The sequence below is a fragment of the Zingiber officinale genome, chromosome 1A (genome assembly GCF_018446385.1).
Source record: "Zingiber officinale cultivar Zhangliang chromosome 1A, Zo_v1.1, whole genome shotgun sequence".
In the NCBI taxonomy this organism is placed as follows: domain Eukaryota; kingdom Viridiplantae; phylum Streptophyta; class Magnoliopsida; order Zingiberales; family Zingiberaceae; genus Zingiber; species Zingiber officinale.
The window spans coordinates 117,562,543-117,574,659 of record NC_055987.1 but is presented as its reverse complement, the minus strand read 5'-3'; the positions used below and the strand labels follow the sequence as shown (position 1 = coordinate 117,574,659).

The following is a 12,117-nucleotide window of genomic DNA, read 5'->3' as shown; positions in this document are numbered from 1 at the left end:
AGGAGCGAAGTTTATTTAAGAAGTAATAGTTAACAGAATATTGGAGTTATAAAGAGAGGAACTTAGGGCATGATTTCTTACGTGACCTAACCTTTCTCCTCTCCTCTTCTCTCTCGTGCGCGGCACCTCTGTTCGGGCGAATTCGAAGCCGAGTTTAGGGCATCGTCTCCGGCGGCCGGCGAGGGGCTAAATCCATGGGTTCCTTACACGGTTGAGATCCTCTCGTCGAGGAGAAGCTGTGGGCATGAAGAAGGGGCCGGAAGTTGCACATCTCCGAAACCCTAGAGGTCTTTTGTTCAGATTGTGAATCCAAGAAGCAAAGTAAGTTGCTTCTCACCTGCAGTAAGAGTAGTTTTGGAGCTTTGTTTCACTCCTTACCATCCACAGCATGCTCTTTTGTTTTGGATTGTGTTTGTGCCAAATTTATGCTTGCTAGGGATTTAGATTCTTCTTGTTTCGGATCATGTTGTGCAGAATTTAGGGTGCTAGAGAGTTAAGAGTAGTTTCGAGATTTGCTTGCTGCTTTGTAGTTCTGTTGTAGCATGCTTAAAAAGGATTTGCTTGCTCCTTTGTGTTCTGTTGTAGCATGCTTAAAGAGGATTCAGCCGTGTGGTTTAATAGCATGAATAGTTAGTTTAAGAATAGTTTTTTTTAGCATGGTTGTAGATTTAGTTATTTTCGGTACAATGCAAGTTCAGATTTCGGAATATGCTATTATGGACTGGAATTTGCAGATTTTGGTTTAGTTTTCCTCTTGGCTTCGAAATATGTTGTAAAGAATTGAGATTTGTTGTGGGCTAAGGGAAATTCTAAGATTTGTCATCTCTTTTCATTTCTGCAGTAGTTAGTTGAAGGAATTCTGTGCCCTATAATAAAGAAACCTAGAGTTTGCTTATATGTGGAATATAGGTACCTTATTAAACTCTTTAGGGGTGTATGAACAGTTCTTTAGAGCTGATGTGCAGTGCGGATTGTGCTCTGATAGGGGTAAGAACAGGTTCTATAGTATGAAATCAGAATCTCCTTTGTTTTGTTAGCAGTAATTAGGCATGAACAACTCGTAGTAGAAGTGTAGGGTTATTCTTTTGCTGAATTGATAAGCATGTACAACTCCTCTTTAGTATGTAGTTCAGATTTTGTTAAGCATTAGTGCAGATTTTGGTTAAGCATTAGTGCAGATTCCTGTTAAACTTTAGTGCAGATTTCTATTAAACTTTAGTGCAGATTTTGTTGAGCATTAGTGCAGATTTCTGTTAAGCATTAATGCAGATTTTTGTTAAGCATTAGTGCGGATTTTTAATATGCTTTGTAGATTTTTAATATGCATTGCAGTGCAGATTTTTCATTAAGCATTTCAGTTCCAGATTTTGAGTTCCCTATCAGTATTTTGAGTTTTATAAGAAAGATAAAGAAAAGAAAGAAAAAGGCCAAGGCCTTAAGTAGATCCCAAAGTCAAGACTTTAGGGATTTTGGCACACAAGGTGCTTGTTAAAATGCCAAGGCATTTAAAAAAGAAGTAATTAAGATATTTTACTTTGAAAGGCTAGTACCCGACTTCCGAGGTTGTCGTTAAACAAATCCAGGCGACCAATTCCGAGGTCTTGGCCCTGGTAAGACCGAGGTCTTTACCTTCGTAGGACTGGTGTCTCGCTACCTCAGTTTCTATTAGGGAGCGCGCAATGGTTCTACGCCTGGGCCCAAGAAGAGATTGATTATTATTTTGAAGTATTAAAGTATAAGTTTTTTTTAAACAAGAGAAATTATTATTATTATTATATAAAAGTATAAGATTATAAGTTTTTTTGGAATAAATGAAATAGGCTGCACTTATGTTTAGAGTCAGCAAGTTAGTTTCTTTTAATTCGAAGCATGCAGTATTAGTTTTATTTGTTTTTTGAGCATGATTAGCCTTGTCTTCCAGCATGCAGTTTTATTCTTGTATATCATGAGTATGCAAATTTTAGTGCTTTGCTATTTGACGAGCATGAGTAGTTTTCTTCTTACAGATTCAGTTTTTAGCATTGCTGTATTTATTTGCACATTCGAGTTTTTGTGAGTTAGATAGCGCTTATTAAACAATTTTGCTTATAGATGTATTTTCCTCTTACTGCAAATAAAGGAAAGGAAAATCTATAATAAAGGAAGGCGACAAGGAGGTGCGGATGGATGTGTGATGCCTGGACTATAGAAGCCTTGGGATTTAGTTAAAGATTTTATTAAGATATTTTGTATTTAGACTATTGGGATTGTTTATTCATGTAGATGATTTAATTCATAAAATGACTTTATATATTTAGAATTTTCTCATTAGAATTGCTATGCAAATTAGTCTCACTATTGAGTTGTGTTATTGTTGCATGCATGTTTAGATTGACATGTATTTAGTGGTGGACATATATTTGAGTAGTATGTGTAGATTAGTTATTTATGTTTTTCGCTTCCACTAATTGCATGTTTAGAGAGTTTCATGTATTGATATTTATATGTGAACAACTGTAATTAAGTAAAGTTAGCAGTTCAGTATCGCTCCACCCTCATAGACTAGTAGTGAGGAGGGTGGGGTGTTACAGCACCTCCCTTGTACAGGTGACAATCTGAAATATTTCTACAAACACAGTATACATCAGCCACATGCGGCTGGAACATACACACAACCACGCAGTTTATATACAGCCTACTCGGCTGATACAATAAAAACACAACCATGCAGTTATATGTAGATCTAACAGCCCACTCGGCTGTACCAAACCAAACACAGCAGAATACAATAGAAAACCAAATACAAACCAAAATACAAGACTGCTAGCCGGCTAGGCTTACACAACCAACAAACAATACAAAATACCACGTAACAACAACAACACTCCAGAAAACAGAACCAGAGCACAAAGCTAAATTCATTGACACATAAAACAAATAAAACATATAGGGAAACTGTAAGTCTTCTGATGTGACGTGGGAACCAACAGATAGGATACTCCAAGCGACTCCATAAATAACCTGGTACCTGAAAAAGATAGTGTCCACGGGGGTGAGTTCAACAACTCAGCAGATACCTAGTTGACATGTATAGTAAGCTATAACAGACAGTAATAATTATGGAGTACAATCTCCTGGACAAAAGCTGGAAATGCACAATAGAAAAGGCTGAAGAGAACTGTACTTACCAGGGCCTCCTATCAGAATAGTTAGGTCGTCAGACCGAGAGTATCATAAATCCTGTATGCATGTCAAACATATGCATCCATCCAAATGCAGCATATAAATGCAACAAACACAATCAGTAAATGCATAAATGCATATGATGCCAATTACATGGTCACCCCTAACGCCAAACAGCCATCTCACACACAATGGTGAGACCGAGTGGGTAGGGCTGTGACAACCGTGCTCTCTGCCATCACTGCCCTTGATGAGTGACCGAGTGGACGGGATGCTGTCGGAGTACATCTATCCTCCTACCCCAAATCATAAATGGGAGAGCTCAATGCTCTCATCTCCCGGTACACAATGACGGGGAGGGATCCCGGTGTGCTACCACGCTGCAGTACACTACCCATGAGCATCCCAACGGAGTACCACCGAGCAAACTGACGTGCTACCATGCTGCGTCACGCTACCCATGAGCGAACCAATGGAGCACCGACAGTGATGAAACTGGCGATGTGCTCAACAATAATGGAGCAGACTATCGCGCAGCATGCAATCATGCGAATGTTGCATGACACTAAGCATGATAAAATCCTGAGCAGCATAGCAATATCCATATATATGTAAAATGTGTACCGTAGGACAATGAACCAAATCAAAGGTACACAGATCAGATAAGGTATAAAACCTATGTCCTGAACATAAATAAAACATATGGTCATGTCACTACCCCAATAAGCATGTATAATTAGGTAGGTACTATCATGAAGTGCATAATAAATAAACGAAACAAGCATGTAACAGGTATCGGGTAGTAACGAACCGAAGCAAAGACGAGTATAATCAATACTAAAGGTTATAACCTACTAAACATATTAACATGACATTATCAAAGATAAGTCAAGGTACTCGCCTCCAATAGCAGGTCCAATCCGGTCAAATCTAACGTCAAGACGCTCGTCTCGAATCAGTCTTGTAATACATGGTATCCAGATTTAGCTAATTACATATAAATAAATTAATTAAATCAAATCCTCGAGAAGCTAACATAAATCCAAATCCAATTATAAACTCTGATTGGATCATCCAACTCCTCAATCGACTTTATCTAATCTATACGAATTATAACTTGCAATAAGCATAATCCATCTAAAATAATCAAACCCAACCATGATCTACATCTAAGATCAAAACCTACATTTAACTATTCAATCACACTAATCATGTATCAACTAGTGATATACTAACCATCTAGTAATCCATATCATCTCCAATTGAACACATACCTAATTCATCAACAATACAAACCAATTTCCCTACTTCTTACCTTAATCCATAGCCCAACAAATTCATAGCAAAGACAACTTTCTGTCGGGACAGAGGTAGCTGTTAGAAATCAAGAAACGCCCTGCAATACACTGTCTGGATCAAAATGAAGCTCAAGAAATCGACATCCAAACAACAACCAAATTTCCAGAACAACCTGAGCACCTTACCTCTATTCATGGACAAGTGATTGCTGATGGTCTTCTGTGGGCGAAGAAATGGCTGACAACATACACAATCAAAGCTACAATGATCATCCAACCAAATTAGCACAAACTTCCCATTCTGGAATAGGAAATCCAGTTTCTCTACAACCCAAGATCATAATACCTTACCACAATCTCGTATCAGCAAATCCCTCCCGTCAAACAGAATGTGGCTGATGCAATGGATGAACCCGACAGTGGAAATCTAGGGCACAGGAAGTGGTGGTTGTGCTGCCAAATCGCAACAGAGGGGGTTCGATCTATCGAGGTCGATTGTGAGGTGATCAGTAGAGGCCTCAACTGCTGGCTTCTGTCCGAAACCAAACCCATGCAGCGATGGCAGTGGACCGAGGCTAGGGCATGGAAGCAAGAAATCTCCAGCGATGGTTGGCGCTGCTCCGTGCGGCGGCCACCAAGAATCGGGATCTAGGGCACAGGGAAAGGCGATCTGTGGAGGGTCGGCGCTGCTCCGTGCGGTGCCTATCTAGGGCAGAGGCATCGTGAGTGAGGAGGAAGAGGGATCGGCCGGCGACGAAGAGGAATTGGGTGGTGCGGCTCAGAGGGAAGATGAGAGGGAGAAGAGTCAGGCGGAGGTGAGGCTTTCCCTTGGTCGAGAGCCTTAATCGCGAGGAAGAAACTGTCGCGTGCAGTTTGGGGAGAAACGACCGTGAGAGGAGATGGTGCGAGCACAGTGGGAGGCTAGGGTACGCGGGGGAGAGGGAAATGGCGGGGGGAATAGGAGAAGAAGAAAATAAAAGAAAAGAAAAGCAAAAAGAAAAGGAAATGATTTAAAGAAAATAAACATTTCCTTGTTAAAACGGGGTAATCTAAACTGGCTTTCCCGGGGCCCAGTTTTCATCCCCGTAAACTCGTCCATATGGTATCCGAAAAATTCCAGAAAAATTTCTAAAAATTCAGGAAAAATTTCTTATCATTATTCGCCATTTTTCGGTATTTTACACAAATACTAACTGATTACAATTGACTTAACCTGACTAACCAAGTGAAAGCTTCTGTCCTCTGACAGTTAATAAGTAACTAATTGGTTAGACAGTTTTTTTTATGTTAGGTTTAGGGAGAGGATTACCTGTTTTCATACTTATTTTGAAAAATATTTCCTTAAAAATATTTTAAATCTATTTTAAATTTGATTTTTTTCTTGAAAATTGGGTTTTACAAACTTAGTTTTGAAAAATAGATTTTACTTAGTTTTGAAAATTAAATTTTATAAACTTAATCTTAAAAATTTATTTTATTCATTAAGTTGAAATTTGAATTGTCCAAACCTCATGTAACGACCCACCTTCCTTCCTACTCTCTAAAGGTAGTTGTTACTTAACTATTATTCAACTTACTAGTGTTACTTATGCTAATATTAGTAATGCTTAAAATCTGAACTCTTTTATTTTAAAAGAAAAAAAACAGCATATAACCCCTTCTTATCATGTTCAAAATATACAAAGTCTATCATTCACTTTGAGCATTAACATGGTTGAAACATGTACTTTTAATTTAACCAAAACATGGTGTCAGAAAAATAAAATACACCTAACTTTACCAGTCATAATAATCCAGAACTATACAAGATATAGAAGAACATGATAGCATAGCAAGAACAAATCTGAACCTTACCAGCTACATTAATCCGAAACAATACAAGGCTACATAGACTAAACTAAGGCACTTCCATAATTGCAAACATGCACCGTTCATATTAACTGAAGCAAGGAAACAAACCAACCTTTCAAGCTATAAAATTCCCAACCTTCACAGGACTATAGAACTAAATAAAATCATTAACATAATTGTAAATAAACACCTTTCATGGAAACCGAAATATAAGAAAGGTTACTGCTGCTATCAAGCATCTACACATGATATACCAAAGCATGCATCACTAAATCTACACATGTCGAATTATTCCCAATTAAGCAAAGTATAAGAAAAGGGCGCTTCTACTGACGGTAAAGATGAATTCTGCACATGCTCACATAACAACAAATACAAACTGCTCATGCTTATAAAATAAACAAGCAAACTAAATTCGCAATGCTATTAGAAACAAAACTAAATCAAATCCAGCAATACAAAATAGCAATGTGCAACCTCTAATTTCTCTAGCAATTTAAAGAAAGACTCCTAATAAACTCTCAACAAATTCTTAGCAAGAATCCCATTTAGATCCTTTAGCAAGGTCCCAGGCTTCCATATATCCAAACATCACACACATCCATCACGCATCTTCCTTGTCGCCTTCCTCTTTATGCTTTAGCTTTCCTTTATCTGCAGTAAGAGGAAAATAAATCTATAAGCGAAAATGCTTAGTAAGTACTAAACTATCTCACAAAAACTCGAAAGTGCATAAGATACAAAGGATGCTAAAACTGAAATGCTAAAAAGAAAAGCTACTCATGCTCCTCTAAAAGCAAAGCACTAAAATAATCTGCATACTCATGATATACAAGAATAAATTTGCATGCTGGAAATAAAGCTAATCATGCTTGATAAACTCATAAGGAAAGCAAATGAAAACTAATACGGTATGCTTAGAATTAATAGAGCTAAACTTGGTTGGTTCTAAACATAGGTGATACTTGTCTCATTTACTTATAGCCTTATACTTGAAATTTATGTTTAACTTTCTTCTTCTCTTTCTTGGGCCCAGGCTTAGTACCAAATGTGCGCTCTCTAATAGAGACTGAGGTAGCGAGCCTCCAGTCCTATGAGGGTAAAGACCTTGGTCTTACCAGGGCTAAGACCTTGGAATTGGTCACCTGGATTTGTTTAACAACAACCTCGGAAGTCGGGGGTACTAGCCTCTTACTTTAAATTACTTGTTATCTTTTCTAACTAGACCTTGGTCTTTTTCTCTACTCATAACTTCTCATAATCCCCTAATAGAGCTTACTAGAACCCTGTAAGTATATCTAACAAGTAGAGAATTGCAACTAATTGAGCATGCTATAAAAATAAAGCAAAGCCAATCAAACTACAAGATAAGCTTAATAGTTGTTCATGATCAAGAAACCAAGAAACTAACACTATATACTTTAAATAAAGGTTGTTCTTGCCTTTTTGAGTAGCAAGGAAAATGCTATTCATGCTTATGGTAGTGCAGGAAGATTACAAAACTGTAAGGAGCTAAATATTGGGATGCTAGATAAGGTAGCAAAACAAACAAATCCCAAATCCTTATAATATGGTTGTTCATGCTAACCAAAATAAGCAAAGAATTCAGAATTGTAATGCTGGAAAAATAGGGCAGTTCGTACTTGTTAAAATAGCAAGTAAAGGTCTAAAATCTGAGATGCTAAAATGAAAGCTTTTTATGTTCAGTGGGAAACACTGCATGCTACGGTTTAACTAAACTTACATACAACTGAAATATGTTTTGAGCAATAACAGGCTACGGATTCATATAATCAGGAACAAATTCTGCTATAAAGGAAACTAACCACAAACTGAAACTACGGTTTCATTATGGAACTTTCCAGCATCAAGAATCTAACATCACTAATAGGCAATTCATACAAGTGGAATGGAAAGGAAAACCCTAGCACAGCAATTCGGCATAGCAAACCTAACCTTAGCAATTCGGCTAGATAAACAGAGCATGGAAAGAAAAGCTCTAGCATATAATTCTACTCGGCACAGCAAAATCTGAAAGCAAGGAAACGAAAATCCTAAGTTCGGAGCAACTCCTACCACAGGTGAGTAGTGTTGGATCGAGACGCGCTAGAGGGGGGGGGGGGTGAATAGCGCTCGTGGCTATAATCGTTCAATTATCGGAATCGTAAAACGTAAGAGTTAATGCAGCGAAATAAAATGACACAGAGAGACAAGGGATTTTTACTTCATTCGGAGCCTGTGACGACTCCTACTCGAAGGCCCGCGATCCTTGATCGCTTTCCGTGGGCAACAACTATAAGCTCGACAAGAGTACAAGTATTACAGTTAAGTATTAAAAAGAATACAGTTATACCGACGACAATATCGTAATCTGAAGATTCAGAGCTCCGGGTCGTCGATGTCTCGCAACAGCACTTCGGAATCGTCTCGTGAGCAGCTTGTAGCAGTAAGATCACTTGAAAGTTGTCTATTGAAGCTGCTGGTCGAGACCCCTTATAAAGGGGGTTCAAGGCGCCTTATACTGTTCACCAAGGCGCCTTGAACGAGCCGAGTCACCCGCGTGGATCAGCACGGACCTGGTCGAACTCTATCTGGTTCAAGGCGCCTTCAGCCTATCCAAGGCGCCTTGAACTCCATTCAAGGCGCCTCCAGTCTGCTGCGCTGGCCTTTTCCTGACTCGCACCCGAGGCGCCTCCAAGCTCCATGGAGGCGCCTCGGCACTGTTCATCCGAGGTCTTTTTTATACTTTGGTCCCTGCAAGATATGTTAATCCCAAAAATACCCTGCAGCACAAAGTTAGCACAAAACAATGATATAACTATTGAAATATTTAACAGTCTCTTGACTGTCCGAGTCTGACTTCAGGTTTCCTACCGGAAACCCTAGGTCGACCCGACGCCTACTGTTCCCTCTACGGGGAACGCGTCCTCACCTACTCCACTCAGGAGATTTACCTGTTGCCAGTACGATCCTCCAGATCGACTGGACTTTTGCTCGGCACTCGATGCTTCCGGACTTTCTGCTGAACATCCGCTTCACCGGCCAGTTCAGACTTTCACCTGGTTCGCGACACCAGGACTTTCCACCTAGGGTTACCACCCCCTAGGACTTTTGCCTGAAGCCATCGACCTGCCAAGACTTTCCGCATAGGGTTACCACCCCCTATGACCTAGGGTTACCACCCCCTAGGGTTTTACCTTGCCTAACCGCAGTTAGGACTTTCCTGAAACACTCAGCAAAAGCTGTCAGATAACAAAGCACCTTAACTTTGAATCCTTTGCCATTATCAAAACTTAGGTTCGATCGTCGGATGCTTCCCGCACCAACAATCTCCCCCTTTTTGATTATGGCAATACGTAATTCAAAGTTAAGAAAAACAACATATGCATAAAGTTAACCAAGCTTAAGTAAATAAACTTCAAATGCAATAACAGTTAAGCTGGAAACTTTTAACTTGGTAATATTAGACTCCCCCTTAATAAAAGCCCTCCTTTATTAAATACTTTGAATTTTCCTTTAACTTTAATTTACCTACTCTCCCCCTTTGCCATATATCAAAAATAAACCAGTTTGAAAGTAGATTTGTATTTTTCTGAAGGAAAATTTTCAAAGAGGGATAACAATAAATTTTCTTCTTAGATTGCCAAATTTGAAAATACTTAGCTATATATTTAGCTTCGAAATAATTTGTATTGAGAAAATATTTTGCCAAATAGCTAAGTTTAGAGTACAATCTAACTAAGTCTAGTTAAAATAGTCTTAAAATTAACTAAGTTTGAAAATATGAGTATTTGAATTTTCAATAAAAGGATTTGCTTAGAAGTTATAAAATATGAGGTCACTTGAAAACTTTAAAACGTTATAAAAAGTTGACTAGATTTGAAAATATTTGAATACTCAATTACATGGACAAGTTTTGAAAAACTGTAATTAAGTTTTGAATATGCATTTTGAAGAAACTTTGATATTAAAAAATATTTAGTTTTAGGACACAGGGAGTAGCAGTAGTTTGTTTTCTAGTCCAAGCATGAGTCAAATTAAATTACTGAGTTTAATTTGATTAAGTATCAGAGCCTTAAAATAATCAGGTAAAGTAATTTGATTATAACCTTAAGGTACAATCATGCTTAAAAAAAATTGAAACACACTTTTCCCAATTGTCTAACCTTTAGCTACTTGCTGATTGCCTAGAGGGCAGTAGCTTTCACATGGTTAGTCAAATTAAGTCCATTTGGTCCATCTAGAGTTGGCTAGAGCTGGAAGACTTGACTTGATTATTATTTATGATGTGTTTAACGCCCAGACTCATATTGATGCACAAATATAAGCATTCCTGAGTCCAGGCTGTACCCTATGCACCTCACGCCATTCTAAGTTTGTCAAACACAAGCAAGGTATACCTAGGTGATTGTGAGATGCTCTGGCTTTAATCTAGGGGTACATGATATCTAGGGGAAAACCTAAGCTAAATCCAGAATTTTTGAAAATTCTAAGAAATCGGAATTTTGAAATAAGTATTTTCCTAGAAATTTTAAAAGCAAATCATAACCAATTTTTAAAAAAACATTGTCTATTCTACCCAACACATTCCTATTTGTCTTCTAAGTGAGCTGAACTCAAGTTCAGGTAAGGGTTTTGTGAAGATGTCAGCTAGATTTGATTTTGACTCAACATAGTTGAGTATAATATCACCCTTAGCTACATGATCCCTTACAAAATGGTGCTTCACTTCTATATGTTTAGTCCTTGAGTGATGAATTGGTTTTTTTGTTAAATTTATGGAACTTATATTATCAATTGAGATTTTTGTGTTATGATAGTTCAGTTGATAGTCTTTAAGAGTGTGCATCATCCAAAGCAATTGAGATGTGCATTCACCTAAGGCTATATATTCAGCTTCAGTGGTAGACAAAGCCACACAATGTTGCTTTCTACTTGACCAACTTACTAGGCATTGTCCTAGAAATTGACAACTACCACTTGTGCTTTTTCTATCTAACTTGCATCCGGCGTAATCCGAGTCAGAATAGCCAAGAAGGTCAAAGGTGCAAGTTCTAGGGTACTAGAGTCCTATATTTAGAGTACCTTTAATGTACCTAAGTATTCTTTTAACATAGGTTAAATGTGACTCTTTTGCACAAGATTGGTATCTTGCGCACATACCAACCGCAAATAATATGTCGGGTTGGCTCAAAGGTTAAGTGAGCTTAAGTTAGGCTTTGATTTGATTTTATACTTTAGCTTGCTGAGTCTATGTTAATGTTGGTTGCCATTGGAGTATTTATTATTTTTGAATTTTCCATGCAGAATTTTTTAATTAATTCCTTTGCATATTTAGCTTGATAAATATATATTCCATCTTTAGTTTGTTTTATTTGTAAGCCTAAGAAAAAAATTAAGTTCACCAACCATACTCATTTCAAATTCATTTTCCATTAATTTAATAAATTCTTTTAAAAATTTAGAGTTATTTGATCCAAAAATTATATCATCAACATAGATTTGAGCTATGAAGATGTCTTTTTCTACAGTTTTTACAAATAGAGTTGAATCTATTTGACCTTGGTTGAAACCTTTGGATATTAAGTGATTTGATAATCGTTCATACCATGCCCTAGGGGCTTGTTTAAGTCCGTACAAGGCCTTTTTTAACTTAAATACATGATTAGGATATCCTAAGTCCTCAAATCCTGGGGGTTGGCTTACATATACTTTCTCCTTAATAAATCCATTTAAGAATGTTGACTTGACATCCATTTGGTATAGTTTAAATCCTTTGTTTGCTGCATAGGCTAACAACATTCTA

General features: G+C 37.7%; 1 long non-coding RNA gene across 1 annotated transcript; it reads right to left on the bottom strand.

Moving 5' to 3' along the window:
- Nucleotides 1-2,717: 2,717 nt before the first annotated feature.
- LOC122009458 lies at nucleotides 2,718-5,410 on the bottom strand. The gene is made up of 4 exons (XR_006119577.1): nucleotides 4,807-5,410; nucleotides 4,647-4,720; nucleotides 4,478-4,558; nucleotides 2,718-3,007 (listed from the first exon to the last, which is right to left on the bottom strand). It is a non-coding gene; the product is annotated as an uncharacterized LOC122009458 (long non-coding RNA).
- Nucleotides 5,411-12,117: the final 6,707 nt, after the last annotated feature.